The sequence below is a fragment of the Trachemys scripta genome, chromosome 7 (assembly GCF_013100865.1).
Source record: "Trachemys scripta elegans isolate TJP31775 chromosome 7, CAS_Tse_1.0, whole genome shotgun sequence".
Lineage (NCBI taxonomy): Eukaryota > Metazoa > Chordata > Testudines > Emydidae > Trachemys > Trachemys scripta.
The window spans coordinates 35629702-35644144 of NC_048304.1; positions in this window are offsets into that span (position 1 = coordinate 35629702).

A 14443-nucleotide genomic window follows, 5' to 3' on the forward strand; every position below is an offset into this window, starting at 1 on the left:
ACTGGAGAATCAGGCATCCTCTATTTGCAACATTCAAGAAAACTGTACAGAATTGTGTGGGCTCCAGGCTTCTGTCGGAGATGGTGGACACTGAACTGTGCCGCATGGGATCTTAAAAAAAAAAAAAAAAAAAAAGACAACAAATCATGGGATAGGGATGGCATTATGGGATGGAGCAAGTTGCTTGATGGGCACTTGACTCCTAGCTCCCAGTGTTCCCTATACAGCTCATATCTATGCCACAACACACTGCAAAAACATGCCTGAATGCACTGTGCTGTTTGGTGGCCCATGGTACACTGGGATATCTATTCACCATGCACCACACTTTGCATCGACAACAAGCACTCCTAGTGACCATGTGAAGCGCTGACACAGTCAAGTATGAATACACACAAGCAATCTACTAACTGCATCAGTATATGCCAACATAACTCGCGTCAACCACAGTTTGTAGTGTAGACATGATCTCACTGGTCTTTTACCTGTATGACAGTAACTGTGTTGGTAGGGGAAATGCAGAATGACTACTGTCTCAGCTCTAACCCAGAAAGACCAATTCTGTGGGTGGTCTGACTTCTCAGTGGGGCCGAGCATCTGCAGTTCTCACTGACTTCTGTGGGAATTGTGAAAACCAGGCCACTGATTTTATATAATTTTAGGCAATTTAGTTTGGAAATTATAGCCTATACTTAAAGATGCAAAAATATCTTAACACAAAAAAGATGAAACTATCTCTGGATCTCTCTACTTACTGCTCCATGTGCTATTTATGAAATCATTGAACTATTTAAAGACTCTTAAGGAGATTTCCTCTGAAGTTGTTATTAAAGGCTCCTGGTTAGGTAGCTGGGCGACCTTCGGAGCCTCAAAACCCCTTTAAGGTATTTAATTTTGACAGGCCTGCGTACAGAATTTAGAGCCAATCAAGCTTGAAAGTAGAAGCTGACCCAAGTGAAAAACTTGTAAATGCATTTCATTCATATTGTTTACTGTAGCTATTATCAGAACTGGCAAGGAATGACTCCTTGTCAAAGTCATTTAGTTCTTTCTGGCCACTGTAGAATTTCTCAAGGAAATATCTAGCATCTTGATACAAGAAGATGAATATGCATTTCTTTAAGGGAAATATATACTTTAGGTCAAATTTATCACAGGGAAAATTGTCTTTTGTCTAAAGATGGACCCAAGCTGCAAAATTCAGATCTCAGTTTCAAATGGCCTGAAGTTTATCCATTATAATATTATTTTGATAATAATTATAATTACTGTAGCACTTAGGGGCCCTAGTCATAGGCCAGGACCCCACTGTGCTAGGTGCTGCACAAACACAGTACAAAAAGATGGTCTCTGCCCCCAAAGTCTTACAATCTAAATAATTATTGGGCCAAGCTGCAAAATCCAGATGTGTTCCAAACTGGCATTTTCTCTGGGGGGAAAATGGATTATCAAGGATTATCTCTACTTAAGCCCAGGCTGATGTTCACTTACAACTAATATTGGTGATATCTGCTCCATGTTTATATCTTGAGAACTGATTTCTGTGGGAGCCACAGGTGCTCAGCACCTTTCCAAAGCTGGCACTTTATTTGCAAAGAACTGTAAATCCAAACATATACTAGAATGCTCATTGCTGATATAAACCACCAGACATGGCACGGCTACTGCTACGAGAAATTAAACTGTATCATTGCCCAAACATGAGCTATCTACACCTACTCTCCATTCATTACAAACTCTTGTACAATATTTAAAACACTCTGGTGTATTTAGCTAAGTCCCATTCTCCCATCTCATCCCCTAACAAAATCCAGCTTCTGTTCACAGGGTTCCACTAACAAAATGGCAAACATGGAAATTGAGTATAACTTATGTCTATCTCCATTTTATTTCTTCCATAAGCAGCAAAAGTTACATTCATACTGTTCCCCCCCCCCTTTTTTTTTGGTCAAAAAGTTGCTAGGTGTTCCTTGCCTACCATCAAGCCCTATAAAAGTCAGCAGTTTATTCTCTGCATTCTGATGACACTGGAGATACTAATAGAGTGAACCTGGAATGTTTTATAAACATCAGCAGAACCTCTAGAGTATGGCTAATGTTTAAAATACATTTTACTTTAGGGTAACAAATCAGTGTGTGAAGAATTGGTGTGGGTTTTAAAATTTTGTTATTAATATGAATTTTTTTAAATATGCTAATCAACATTCTCTAAGCAAATGTGCCTTTTTTGTTGTTTAAATTTCACACAAAAGAAGAGCTGAGAGAATAATGCAAAACTATTCATGAATATTCACTCAGTATTTGAATGAGTGTCCCTCAGCTATGATTGCATGGTCTTTTGTGTTCAATTTCCATGAACATTTTGAAAGATTGAGTTTTATTGGCACAGATGTCTGCATAAAGTTAACAGCAGATTTCAGTGGTTAGAACATCAACATTTTAACAATTCCATCCCTTCCTCAGTTTAGCCCAGTTGTGCTTTGCATAAGTCATATGGCTCTTCGGAAAAGGTGTGTCTTTTCCATTAAGTCTTCAGTATATCTTTTCCATCATGACTTCATCTCATATTCTGAAGTATTACAGTCTGTAAAGATGTGTCCGCAGGGGTATGTATACAAACCACTGTTTGCACAGAACATTTCAGAAAAAAATATCCACCACAATGCATAGGAATTACTGAGTTACTTAAAAGGGCATTCTCCACTTCAATTAGGGTAAGATTTTCAAAAATGACATCAATGAGGGTTAGAAGTCTAGGCACTTTTGAAAATTCCACTAGGCACCTATCTGCATCTAAATACCTTTACAAATCTGGCCCTAAGAGATTTAGAAACCTAAGCCTCATTTAAGTCCATAAGACTTAGGAGTCCTAATACCTAACTCACATTTGAACATGGAATTTAAGTGTCTCAATCACTTAGGTCCACCTTCTCCAAAGGTAATTGGGTGCATAAGTCCCATTGGAATGAGACATCTAAATATCTTTGATCTGGGCCTTACACCCTTTTGAAAATTTCACCTTTAGGCCCAAAATTTAGATTTTGTATTTTTTTAAAAGTGTTTTGTAAAATCTAGACTAAATAGAAATGTTTATGACATTGTAAAATGTTAGTTAAAACGATTGTAAATGTAAATATGCCCCAAAGTGAAAACAAACAACAGCATCAAGCTATTGTATGAAAACCAGAAAATGAAACTGCCTAGAAACTCTAGTGAAAATGAACATTTCTATTTTTATTGTCTAGTTGAATGCAAAAAGAAAACTCCCAACGTAACAGAGGTGAAAAGCAAATCGGGTTTAAAAAATACATTCCAATTTAGTAATCTCTGGTGTTATTTCAATAAGAGATAAGGGACAGTTAAATTTTTTTTTTCATGTCTGTGTTCCTTTCAGACTTTATGGGTATGAAATTAGAGGTTTTGTGTTTTTATAGGTTTCTTTCCATTCTAATATTTTAATGCACTCTAATTATTATTTTTTATTTTGTACAACAGTCTATTATTATTGTATACAGGACCCAAAATGTTCTAGAAGAAGGATGACCTTGTGGTTAATGCACTGGACCAGGACTCAGGAGATCTGAGTTAATTTCCAAGCTCTCCCTCAGACCTGCTGTGAGACCTTGGACAAGTTGTTTAATTTCACTGTGTTTCAGTTCCTCATCTGCAAAATGGGGATCATAATGCTTCCATAACTGCTGTGAGAATGAATTCATTAAAATGTTTCTGAGGCATGCAGATTTTATTGTGATGGGGCTACGAAAAAGAGAGAAAGATATCTGGACCAAACAAACAGAACACTACACTCCTTGCCTTTAAAAGTTTACAATCTATAATGAATCTGTGTCATTGATATTCTTTTGTAAGCTGTTTTATGTCATTGATTCACAAACTTTTTCATACTGCAGGCAATTTCTTTGACAGACCATTTCACGACTATCTCCATTCCTGATCCTGAATGTACACCTTCCCCGCTGTAACCTGACTGGCAGCTTGGTTACATGAAAGTGACATTAAAACAGAATTAAGGAAACAAAAGAGAAATTGTCACTTTTATGCAATGGATGCATAAAAGTAATACAACACCCTCTTCCCCATTTTGTTCCTATGCTATTCATTTCTGTTCCCCGGGTACAGGGCTTTTTGGTGCCAAATAAGTCCTGGCTGCTCGCTTTTTCCACTGCTCTAATTTCTCCAGTTCATTTTGCAGTGTGATTCTGTCATCCTGTGTGTGTGTGCTACCCTTACAATTTTGTTGTCCTCCACAAATGTAATCACAGTTAGATTTACACCAAAAAAACAGTGGCCAAAAAAAGACACGAAGCAGTTACACAGGGTACAAAGTTTTTTGTTTTTTTCAAAGTTACTCAACAAAGCATCTAGAAATCCTGGGTTACAACTCCCAAAATGGACTCCTTAAATGATGGTGCACTCCTCACTGCTGGGAAGCAGCTCTGTGGAACATGTAAAAATGCTACACTAATCACCAATGGACCACAGACCATAGTTTTCAAGCCATTGTTTCTGTCAACCCAATGTTATATAATATAGGAGTAAACTATATAATGCAGGGGTCAGCAACCTTTCAGAAGTGGTGTGCTGAGTCTTCATTTATTCACTCTCATTTAAGGTTTCGCGTGCCAGTAATACATTTTAACGTTTTTAGAAGGTCTCTTTCTATAAGTCTATAATATATAACTAAACTGTTGTATGTAAAGTAAATAAGGTTTTTAAAATGTTTAAGAAGCTTCATTAAAAATTAAATTAAAATACAGAGACCCCCGGACCAGTGGCCAGGACCCGGGCAGTGTGAGTGTCACTGAAATATCAGCTTGCGTGTCGCCTTCGGCATCCATGCCATAGGTTGCCTACCCCTGATATAATGTGTTCCAGCTGTTAACATTTACTAGTTACCTTATGATAACTTAGACCCTAAAGCTGCAGTGAGAACTGTGGGGACAGATTCCTGTGTCCAACTGAAGACCTCTGGACTTCAAGTGGTAATTCTTCAACAAAAAAAACTTCAAAAACAGACTCCAACGAGAAACTGCAGAACTGGAATTAATTTGCAACGTGGACACCATCAAATTAGGCCTGAATAAAGACTGGGAGTGGCTGGGTCACTACTAAAAGTAATTTTCCCTCCCTTGGTATTCACCCCTTCTTGTCAACTGTTGAGAATAGGCCACTTCCATCTTAATTGAATTGGCTTGTTAGCACTGACCCCCCACACTTAGTAAGGCAACTCCCATCTTTTCATGTGCTATAATATATATTCTGCTTACAGTATTTTTCACTCCATGCATCTGATGAAGTGGGGTTTAGCCCATAAAAGCTTACGCCCAAATAAATTTGTTAGTCTCTAAGGTGCCACAAGGACTCCTCGTTGTTTTTGCTGATACAGACTAACATGGCTACCACTTTGAAACCTCTTGACTTCAGTGTGCCTAAGAGCAAATGCCCAGGTCTACGTACATCACTCTCATTGTAGGACTCGAGCATTAGTTTTCACTACTATACTGAAATACATATTGATAATTAGTTTAAAAAAACAGAGTGCATAAAGCAACACATTCCCTTTCCAATTATTTGTCACTTTCTCAGCTAATCAAGCTATCATTTCAGTTTATTATATTAGACTTTTTACACCTTCATTTGACTATTGAAGAATTTTGAGGACATCCCTTCAGGCTTGCAGCAATCTAATGATGGATCGATTGCAGCTATAAAACTGAGCATTGTGGTTATTTCTACCTAGCTTTTCCCAACAGGTATCTCTGCAAGGTGCTAGAGTGAAATAAATAAATCCCCATACATAAGGAATTAAGTGGATAAAAATTTAAATTACAGCATTCAGTTGGGAAAGCCGAGTGCTGCAGAGGAGCATGTGGTTCGGACAGAGACTTCTCTTAGGGGAGAGTCTAATGATAGAGAATCTCCAGGTTATAGTCAGGAGCAGAGGATGGAAGAGGATAAAGTAGGGGCCAGATCAGATGATAAACATTCACATAAAAAAGAATCTGATACATCAGAAAAGGGCAGACAAATAAACAGTGACAAGTTTTTAAAGTGCTTGTACACAAATGCTAGAAGTCTAAATAATAAGATGGGTGAACTAGAGTGCCTTGTGATAAAGGAGGATATTGATATAATAGGCATCACAGAAACCTGGTGGACTGAGAGCAATCAATGGGACACAATCATTCCGGGGTACAAAATATATCGGAAGGACAGAACAGGTCGTGCGGGGGGGGAGTGGCACTATATGTGAAAGAAAATGTACAAATGAAGTAAAAATCTTAAGCAAATCTTTGCATGTTCCATAGAATCTCTATGGATAGAAATTTCATGCTCTAATAAGAATATAAAATTAGGGATCTATTATTGACCACCTGACCAGGACGGTGATAGTGATGATGAAATGCTAAGGGAAATTAGAGAGGCTCTCAAAATTAAGAACTCAATAATAGTGGGGAATTTCAATTATCCCCATATTGACTGGGAACATTTCACTTCAGGACGAAATGCAGAGATAAAATTTCTCGCTACTTTAAATGACTATTTCATGGAGCAGCTGGTACGGGAACCCACAAGGGGAGAGGCAACTCTAGATTTAGTCCTGAGTGGAGCGCAGGAGCTGGTCCAAGAGGTAACTATAGCAGGACCGCTTGGAAATAGTGACTATAATAAAATAGCGTTCAACATCCCTGTGGTGGGAAGACCATCTCAACAGCCCAACACTGTGGCATTTAATTTCAAAAGGGGGAACTATGCAAAAATGAGGGGGTTAGTTAAACAGAAGTTAAAAGGTACAGTGACTAAAGTGAAATCCCTGCAAGCTGCATGGGCGCTTTTTAAAGACACCATAATAGAGGCCCAACTTCAATGTATACCCCAAATTAAGAAACACAGTAAAAGAACTAAAAAAGAGCCACCATGGCTTAACAACCATGTAAAAGAAGCAGTGAGAGATAAAAAGACTTCCTTTAAAAAGTGGAAGTCAAATCCTAGTGAGGCAAATAGAAAGGAGCATAAACGCTGCCAAATTAAGTGCAAGAATGTAATAAGAAAAGCCAAAGAGGAGTTTGAAGAACGGCTAGCCAAAAACTCCAAAGGTAATAACAAAATGTTTTTTAAGTACATCAGAAGCAGGAATCCTGCTAAACAACCACTGGGGCCCCTTGATGATCGAGATACAAAAGGAGCGCTTAAAGACGATAAAGTCATTGCCGAGAAACTAAATGGATTCTTTGCTTCAGTCTTCACGGCTGAGGATGTTAGGGAGATTCCCAAACCTGAGCTGGCTTTTGTAGGTGACAAATCTGAGGAACTGTCACGGATTGAAGTGTCACTAGAGGAGGTTTTGGAATTAATTGATAAACTTAACATTAACAAGTCAACGGGACCAGATGGCATTCACCCAAGAATTCTGAAAGAACTCAAATGTGAAGTTGCGGAACTGTTAATTAAGGTTTGTAACCTGTCCTTTAAATCGGCTTCTGTACCCAATGACCGGAAGTTAGCTAATGTAACGCCAATATTTAAAAAGGGCTCTAGAGGTGATCCCGGCAATTACAGACCGGTAAGTCTAATGTCTGTACCAGGCAAATTAGTCGAAACAATAGTTAAGAATAAAATTGTCCGACACATAGAAAAACAAACTGTTGAGCAATAGTCAACATGGTTTCTGTAAAGGAAATCATGTCTTACTAATCTATTAGAATTCTTTGAAGGGGTCAACAAACATGTGCACAAGGGGGATCCAGTGGACATAGTGTTCTTAGATTTCCAGAAAGCCTTTGACAAGGTCCCTCACCAAAGGCTCTTGTGTAAATTAAGCTGCCATGGGATAAAAGGGAAGGTCCTTTCATGGATTGAGAACTGGTTAAAAGACAGGGAACAAAGGATAGGAATAAATGGTATATTCTCAGAATGGAGAGGGGTAACTAGTGGTGTTCCCCAAGGGTCAGTCCTCGGACCGATCCTATTCAACTTATTCATAAATGATCTGGAGAAAGGGGTAAACAGTGAGGTGGCAAAGTTTGTAGATGATACTAAACTGCTAAAGATAGTTAAGTCTAAAGCAGACTGTGAAGAACTTCAAAAAGATCTCACAAAACTAAGTGATTGGGCAACAAAATGGGAAATGAAATTTAATGTGGATAAAAGTAAAGTAATGCACATTGGAAAAAATAACCCCAACTATACATACAATATGATGGGGGCTAATTTAGCTACAACAAGTCAGGAAAAAGATCTTGGAGTCATCGTGGATAGTTCTCTGAAAGTGTTCACGCAGTGTGCAGAGGCGGTCAAAAAAGCAAACAGGATGTTAGGAATCATTAAAAAGGGGATAGAGAATAAGACTGAGAGTATATTATTGCCCTTATATAAATTGATGGTACGCCCTCATCTCGAATACTGCGTACAGATGTGGTCTCCTCATCTCAAAAAAGATATACTGGCACTAGAAAAAGTTCAGAAAAGGGCAACTAAAATGATTAAGCGTTTGGAACGGGTCCCATATGAGGAGAGATTAAAGAGGCTAGGACTCTTCAGCTTAGAAAAGAGGAGACTAAGGGGGGATATGATAGAGGTATATAAAATCATGGGTGATGTGGAGAAAGTGGATAAGGAAAAGTTATTTACTTATTCCCATAATACAAGAACTAGGGGTCATCAAATGAAATTAATAGGCAGCAGGTTTAAAACAAATAAAAGGAAGTTCTTCTTCACGCAGCGCACAGTCAACTTGTGGAACTCCTTACCTGAGAAGGTTGTGAAGGCTAGGACTATAACAGAGTTTAAAAGAGAACTGGATAAATTCATGGTGGTTAAGTCCATTAATGGTTATTAGCCAGGATGGTTAAGGAATGGTGTCCCTAGCCTCTGTCTGTCAGAGGATGGAGATGGATGGCAGGAGTGAGATCACTTGATCATTGCCTGTTAGGTTCACTCCCTCTGGGGCACCTGGTATTGGCCACTGTCGGTAGACAGGATACTGGGCTAGATGGACCTTTGGTCTGACCCGGTACAGCCTTTCTTATGTTCTTAATGTTATTAAGGAATGTAAATTTAGATTTACATTGGGTTTACTTTATTTTAAATTATCCAGAAAGGAACACTCTTGATTAGCAAATCAGCAAAGTAGGGGCCCAATCTGCCATTCTTTGCACAGCCAAATTTCCCATTGATACCAGTGGAAGTCTTGGGTGAGTGCAAAGTATGGTGAATTAGGTCCCAAAAGAGAAACTTATCTCTTTTTAATTCTGTATTCTTATCATATCAATCCATTTCACTTGCAAGAATTTCCCAGATGGTGTAAAGCCTTCTCAAATTATTCAGGATGAGTGTCATAATGCTGAAACTATAAAACAGGATATTATCAGATAAAAATAAATGTTTTTCACTTTCAAGTTTATCTACCTTTCTAGTGTAAATGTTACAGCTATTAAAATAGGTTGTTTATAGTTGTCCCTTTTCAAACTGTTTGGCCTTGTGCCTGTCAATGCAGATTATAGTTCACATTAATGAGCCATTCATTGAATGAATGGGTGAATGAAAGTCTCACAAGAAAGAAAAGCGATTTCAAAAGACAGATATTAACATAGGAATGAGATCTTTTTTCCTTAAATCTACATAATGGAAGCTGATGAAAGCCTAGGAATTCCTTACACGCTGACTGTAATTAACATTAATATATACTTACATAAGTGGGAATATGAATTACACATTACAGTTAGTGGCATGTACACATTGGAAATTTTTAATAGGCAAATCAGGTCTGGCAATCTTGAGTCTTTCAAGTTTAACAGGATCTGGAACTGTTTTGTTCGTTCATACTTCCTAACCACCTGCATTGCACAGGATACTGTGCAAAATTATATAACTAATTACCCTTACCTTTCTGAACCTACACAATTCTTCTGATTTCACATATCTTGGCACATCCATGTGGCACTGGCAATGATCCCACAACTGTTTACAAAGTTCTTATACTTCCATATCAGGACTGTCAGACTTTAAGAACAATGTGCCTCCATATACCAGCAATCTGTGGCCTAAAATTTCAGGTTTGAAATTATTTCCAAGACTTGTTTTTTAATTCTAACAAAACATTCAGACAAAATATAGCACATTGTTCAGATAGAATGGACTGAATACTAATGGTCTTATTCCCATAACTAATTCCACTGATTTCAAAACTGCCTTACCATAAATGGGACTATGAGTAAGGCAAGTAGAATTTGGCCCAATATACAATATAGAGCAATACATACAAAACAGGCATGGTAGGATAACACTAAGTCCCACTACTTAAGGATGTGCTTAAAAAGTCCTTTGCTGGATGGGGAAATTTGCCAAATTTCAACTACAAAAACCTCAGGCTCTAGAGAGGGGGGAGGGGAGGAGACTATGGCAAAACTGACTAAACCATTTTAAATCAAACTTAAAAAAATAATTATTCCTCATGAAGAGACTAAGCCTGTAAAATGTCAGCTCAAAAAGGTAAAACTCCAACCAAGTTATAAGCAGCTGAAAGCTGGGAGTTATAATAAAAGGTGCTGGGCAAATGGAATACAGTTGGGAGAGCTCAGGACAGGTTATACTGTGTGCCTGTATAAATATTGTGGGGGAGATTCTGTGCTGCACCAAAACTCGTAGCCCAGAGAGATTGGAACACTATCTTTAAGTCACCATAACCACTTCCCAATCCTGCGGTGCTCCAGGCCTCTGGTGTACAGCCCTGGAAGCCGTTCTAAGTTATAGCTGTCTCAGAGGGCTGTTTTATGGGTCAGTGCATTGACTAGCATCTCTGCAGGTAGCTGTAGCCACACCTGCTCCCGTCACATACCCTACAGACTTGCAAAGAGGTCCCTTGAAGGCAGTCTTATGGCTGTCTTACTAAGCTGGGGAAATACTCCCACAGCTGGAAGCAGGTCTTTTAGGGTCCCTCAGAGCTGCTCCAATGCTTTTACATCGCTAAAAGGGGCTGCAGAGGGAGTGAAAATCTCACTGTACACACACATCTATATAAACATTGGATTTTAAAACAAAATCTTCTACCATATTCTTGAAACCTTTTGTATTTGTCCTATGGACATCTATGTTCACAGACAGTGAATTTCAGGGCTGCACACTAGAATACTCATGGAAAGTGAACTTTAAATTTGCTTTCTGTGAGCACACCCATACTCATATGATTATAGGAGCTCAGTTCTTCCAGGCCCCGATTCAGGACAGCACTTAGCACATACTTAATGGGAGCTGAACACATGTTTAAAATTAAACACGTGCTTAGGTGTTCGGCTAAATAATGATGCTTTCCTGAATGAATCAGGGTTTCAGCGAGGGAACAGAAACATAAATACAGTCCAATTTGTGACCAATCACAACTAAGCAACACAGCTTGCTATTTTGGATTTCAAATACTAAGCTATAAATAACCTTCACAAATCATTTCACAGACTATTTTATGGATTAAATTTGAGAAAACAACACTCTAGTCTCAGGAATTCTGTGAACAATGAAAAAGGTAAACATTTTCTTATATATTATTTGTTATGACTATTCAGTCAATGTTAGTAATAGTGTAAATAATGGGAAGGATGAATATTAGCCCACTAATTGCTTTGTTATTTTTTCCTTTTTACCCATCTATGCTCTGTGTTGCCACTCTTCAAGAAAAAGCATGTCTTGATAGTGATCTTTACCATATTATGCACTACATGGGCACATGTTGTATGACTACTCTTACAAGAAAACTAATTCTGACCCATACCTCACATTATAAATCTACTCAGTGTGTCCAGACCTTCATGTAATAGAGAGGGGATAACAGCTGAGGAAACTAGTTGTACCATAGACTGACCATTTATATTTACTGCACATATTAGTTTTAATATACATATAAGGGAAATTGCAAGTATAGAGCCGAGCCTGTTATCCATACTTACACAAACAGATGACTTCATTGGAAATACTCAGGGCTTACAAATACACATGTGCTTAATTTTAAGCACATGCACAAGTCTTCAGGAGCAGAGTCTATGCGTCCCAACACAAAACATCAGCCTTTAAAATATTTTAGTTTTTTTAAAAAAGGCTAAAACCAGGTTGTCAAAAAGGTGAGTATGCAACTTAGATTTAAAATAAGAATGTCCCTTAATAGAACATTCCTCTAGCGAGGGGTGAGGTGAACAAATGCACGATATTGAGAGAATGCAAATAGAAGAAGAGGGAGGGGGCAATAATAAATCATCAAAGGAACACAACAATCTGGTTGGGGTATACACCAGTATTAAGGGCCTTTAATAAGACAGATTGGAAATGCCTAAGATATTAAACATAACATTCAAAATCTGATATTTAAATGTATCAGCAACCAGTGAAGGTGGAAATATGGAGGACAGTGAGAAATTATCCTAGCTGAATGGTTCTGAATGGACTGGAGTTTATGGATCCAAGAATGTAGAAGAATATTTCACTTTCCTCATGGGGATATTCTGTAATCAATGGATGAACTAAGTTTTTAATAATACTACTTTGCACTTACATAGTACTTTTAAATCTTTTGGCACCTTCTAAGTATTGTTTATTGACTGATTTAGCAGCCCAGCTAGATTACCAGTTGAGAGTCACAATGAACAGCTCCCCATACATTCCATGCTGGAACCACACCTCTCATTTTAACTTCCAATTTGAAATAAAACACTTGATTTAACATTATTTTAAACATTCATGTGGATACAAATATACTCTACATAAATAAACACCAATACTGAAAATATAGTCCCATTCTTCCATGACCCCCACATACCTAATTAAATTACTCAATAAACCATAGTATACTTGAAGATACCAGAATACCTTCCCCTACCTCCAAAAGGATATAGTACTATTTTTGTGGACTTTTACTGGAACAGGGAAAAACAAGACTAGATTTAAGTGGGTTGCCAGGCTCCTAAATCCCATGGCAATCAATGGAAATTAGAATCCTAAATTATTTTGTGAATCTGGGCTCCAGTTCCTATCCTTGGCCACAATGTACCCAGATGATTCTCATGTGCAGAGAGGTGAAGGAAGAGGTCACAATGATATCCCCTTTATACTCGTGCAAAATAATGGGTATAACTGGAGCCCAAGCACAGGGATAGCTACCTCCACCCACCTGCTAGGGTGTGTGCCCCCAAAGTTGATGAGGAGAAGGTGGTGCTCTTGCTCATTCCCCCTTAGTACTAGTCAGCAGAGGTAGCCTATACACAAGAGGAGTATGCTGCACCATCCCACATGCTTTGAAGTGCCAGGAGGCTGAATTCCAGAGGCAGAATTCCTCCTGGAGCTCTCCTCTGGAATGAAGCAAAACAAGCCTTCTGTTGGAAAATATAATTTATTCACTGAATTGCACTGGCTTCATATTCAGATATTTAGCAGTTATATTTCAAATCTGGATGTTGGGGCTTTATTGGAGGTGAAAGGATTTGAGCAAATGTTGTCTGAATATGCAATGAATGTCATTATCAACTAGCTTCATGCAGAGCACCCATAATGTTTGGAAGCAGGCTGCTGGCATGATGAATTCCACTCTATTTTGGTCTCAACAAACCTTGCTCTGGCAGAATCCTCTTCTCCAGATTGGCAAGCCCCCTTTTTATGACAAATTCCCCCTGGTGTAATTACACTGAGATCAGTGGAGTTACACTAGGGATGAATGTGGCCAATAATGAGATTAAACCTTTGCCAGCCTGTAGTAGGAATTGCAGCTACCTTTGATACAGCTATGGACATCTTCTAAGCTAAAAGGATACCATTCAGTAGTTCTGGAAAAAATGTACTCTCCACACATATTATTGAACGGGAATATCCTTACTAGCACAGCCTGGGCTTCACACTGAGCTTCAAATATGTCAGCAAGTTTTCTGAGCCAACAGTTTGACATAAACATTATCTTAAATATATTATGGGAAACAGATCTTGCAAACATCATCTTCCAGAATGGGCAGTCATTACCTGCTACATTGTTGTTCCTCATGTGCTGATTCAGAGAGACACACACAACTGGCAAGTTATTTTGCCTTAACACTGCCGAGGTTACCATTAAGGTTTTGCACTAGAGTAAAACATTGGATGAATATTTGCTTTTGAGTATCTGTTGGCAATAGACGCAAAAGCCTCATGGAGCACTGGCATAGTAGCGTTAGTGGTGTATGCAACATGAAGTTTGAGAGGAATGCACATCTTTTCCTTTATTTCAAGGGTTCTCAAATGGGGGGTCGGGACTCCTCAGGGGGTTGCAAGGTTCTTACATGGGGGAAGTCGCGAACTGTCAACCTCCACCCCAAACCCAGCTTTGCCTCCAGCATTTATAATGGTGTTAAATATATAAAAAAGCATGTTCATTTATGGGGGGTCACAATCAGAGGCTTGCTATGTGAAAGGGGTC